Source organism: Rhincodon typus, unplaced genomic scaffold, assembly GCF_021869965.1.
Source record: "Rhincodon typus isolate 14 unplaced genomic scaffold, sRhiTyp1.1 hic_rhity00000127, whole genome shotgun sequence".
NCBI classification, from domain to species: domain Eukaryota; kingdom Metazoa; phylum Chordata; class Chondrichthyes; order Orectolobiformes; family Rhincodontidae; genus Rhincodon; species Rhincodon typus.
Window position 1 is genome coordinate 46,121 of NW_025965765.1, and position 3,292 is coordinate 49,412.

A 3,292-nucleotide genomic window follows, 5' to 3' on the forward strand; every position below is an offset into this window, starting at 1 on the left:
AAGTTTTTAATTGGAGTAAGGCAAATTTAAAGGTATGAGACAAGAACGTTCAGAAGTTGATTGGAGTAGACTGCAGGCAAAGGGACATCTGATAAGTGGGAGGCTTTCAAAAACATGTGATTAACGAGAGTTCAGAATCATGATGTTCCTGTTAGATTGAAAGGTAAGGCTGGTAGGATTAAAGAACAATGGATGAACAAGATATTCAGGTTTTAGTCAAAAATTTAAAAAAAAAAAAATCATACATTAGATATAAACAACTGGGTTTAAATGAATCTCTTGACCAGTATAAACAGTTTAGGGGCATTCTTAAACGGGAGACCAGGAAGGCAAAGAGGGGATATGAAATGGCCTTGATAGACAACGTTAACGTTAATCCAAAGAGATTCTACAAGTGCACGAAGAGCAAGAGAGCAACTAGAGAATGAGCAGGGCCCCGTAAAGATCAAAGAGGTTACCTTTGTGTTGAATGTCAGGAGATGAGAAAGATATTAAAGGAATATTTCGCATCAGTTTTTATTGTGGAGAAAAAAAAAAGGAGGCTAGAAAACTCAGGGAAAGAAATACTGTTTTTTGAAAGCAGTTCACATGGACGTCTTCAAAAATATAAAGATGGATATCCTGTAGAGCCACAGGTGATGAGGGAGATTTTTATGAATATTTCCCCTCAGTCATTACGAGGAGAGAATCGTGGCTGCTAAGGAATTAAGGGAAATATGGGAATGTTTTGGAATGCGTACATATTACCAGAGGGGTGGTGTTTGGGCCTTATGGCGCTTTAAGGTGTACAAATACCCGGGGCCCAATCAAGTCAATCCTCAGACATTGTGGGAGTCAAGGGAAGAAATTGCAGGGGGTCTTAGAGATTTTTGCTTCATTTTCAGCCACTGGTGAAGTTCAGTAAGATTGGAGGAGGGCAATGTTGTTCCATTGTTTAAAAAAGGTAGCAAAGACAAGCCAGGGAACTACAGGCCAGTGAACCTGACATCAGTGGTCGGCAAGTTATTGGACAGGATCAACCTACATTTGGATAGTCAAGATCGGATTAGGGACAGTCAGTATGGAATTGTGCATGGGAGGTCACGTCTGACAAATCTTTCAGAGTTTTTCAAAGAGGTAACCAAGAGGATAAATGAGGTAGGGCAGTGGATGCTGTCGATACAGATTCTAGTAAGGCGTTTAACAAGGTCGTACATGGCAGGCTAGTCAAGAAGGTTAGGTCGCATGGGATCCAGGGAAAGCTCGCTAATTTGGATACCAAAATTGGCTCGATGGTAGGAAGCAGAGGGTGATGGTTGAAGGTTGTTTCATGGATTGGAGGCCTGTGATGAGCAATGTGCCACTGGGGTTGGGGTTGGGACTGGGACTGGGACCTTTGTTACGTACATAAGTGATCTGGATGTGAATGTACAACGCATGATTAGTAAGTTTGCAGATGATACAAGACTAGGAGGTATCGCTGACAGCAAGGAAAGTTATCAAAAATTACAGAGGGATCTAGATCAGATGGGGAAGTGGTTTGAGGATTGGCAAATGCAATTCAATACAGATAGGTATGAGGTGTTGCACTCTGGAACATCAAATCAAGATAGGACTTATGCAGTTCATGGTAAGGTCCTGAGGAGTGTTGTGGAAGAGAGGGACCCAGGAGTACGAGTACATTGTTCATTGAAAGCGGCGTCACAGGTTGACAAGGTGGTGAAGAAGGCATTTAGCATGCTGGCCTTCATTGGTCAAGGCATTGAGCACATCAGTTGGGACGTTGTCTTACAGTTGTATAAGTCGTGGGTGAGGCTGCACTTGGAGTATTGTGTACAGTTTTGGTCACCCTGTTATAGGAAAGACATAGTTGAACTGGAACGTGTGCAAAGAAGATTTACGAGGCTGTTGCCAGGGCTAGTAGGCCTGAGTTAGAGAGATATGTTGGCCTGGATAGGACTTTATTCCTTGGAATGTAGGTGAATGAGGGGGTGACCTTATTGAGGTATATAAAATCATGAGGGGCACAGTTAGGATGAATGCATATCGTCTTTTTCCCAGGGTTGAGGAGTTAAAACTCAAAGTCATAGGTTTAAGGTGAGAGGGGAAAGATTTAACGAGGACCTGAGGGGCAACTTCTTGGAGAGTGGTGGACGTATGGAATGGGCTGCCAGAACAAGTGGCTGAGGCAGTTACAATCACAACATTTAAAAAACATTTGGATAGGTACACGGAAAGCAAGGGTTTGAGAGGGATATAGACCAAATATCCCTCTTGTTTGGGTAATTCGAACTAGCTGAGTGGGAACCATGGTCAGCACGGATCAGTTCGAGCTGAAGGGCCTGTTTCCATGCTGTATTATTCTATGACTCTAAATCTCCAGGTCCTGCTCTAGTGCATTCCATCATATTGTGATAAGTTAAAGAGAAAACGTGGGGCACCTTGCAGAAATACTGTATCATCTATAACTACAGGTGACGTGCCAGATGACTGGAGAATGGCTAATGTTGTGCCTTTGCTTAAGGGATGTAAGGAGAAACCTGGGAACTACAGACCTGCGAGTCTGACTTCGGTGGTGGGTAAGTAGTTGGAGGTAATTGTGAAAGATATGATTTACCCACTTAGAGAGGCAAGGAACAATTGGGATAGTCAGCATGTTTTTATGCGGGGGAAATTGTATTTCAAACTTGATTGAGTTTTTTGAGGAAATAACAAAGAAGATTGTTGAAGGCAGAGCAGTAGACATTGTTTACTTTGACTTTAGTAAAGCCTTTGACAAGGTTCTACATGGTGGACGCATCAGTAAAGTTAGATCATATGGGATTCAGGGTGATTCAGGTTTGTCAATTGGACACAAAATTGCCTTACTGACAGGAGACAGGGACTGGTGGTGGCGGATTGCTTTTCAGACTGGAGGCCTGTTACCAGCAGTGTTCCACAGGGATTCGTGCTGGGTCCAATTCTGTTTGACCTTTTACGTAATGATTGAGATGAGAATATAGAAGGCATGGTTAGTAAGTTTGCACATGACACCAAAATAGGCAGCATAGTGGACAGTGAAGAAGCTGTCCAAGATTAGAAAGACATCTTGATCTATTGAGTCAATGGGCTGAGGAATAGCAGGTGGTGTTTAATTTAGATAAGGGCAAGTTATTGCATTTTGGTAAAACAAACAAGAGCAGGACTTGCACAATAAAAAGTAGGGCCCTGGATAGTGTTGTAGAACAGAGACACCAAGGGGTTCAGGTGCATCATTGCTTGATTTTTGCATTACATGTGGACAAGGTGGTTAAGAAGGTGTTTAGTCTGCTTA

The 3,292-nt window shown here is 42.6% G+C and overlaps 1 long non-coding RNA gene across 1 annotated transcript in view; it reads right to left on the minus strand.

The window, feature by feature from the left end:
* Window positions 1–1,480: 1,480 nt before the first annotated feature.
* LOC125488284 overlaps window positions 1,481–3,292 on the minus strand; it is an 11,433-nt gene continuing 9,621 nt past the window's right edge. The window contains exon 3 of the long non-coding RNA XR_007266271.1: window positions 1,481–1,829. This is a non-coding gene — a long non-coding RNA (uncharacterized LOC125488284). The remainder of the gene's footprint in view (window positions 1,830–3,292) is intronic.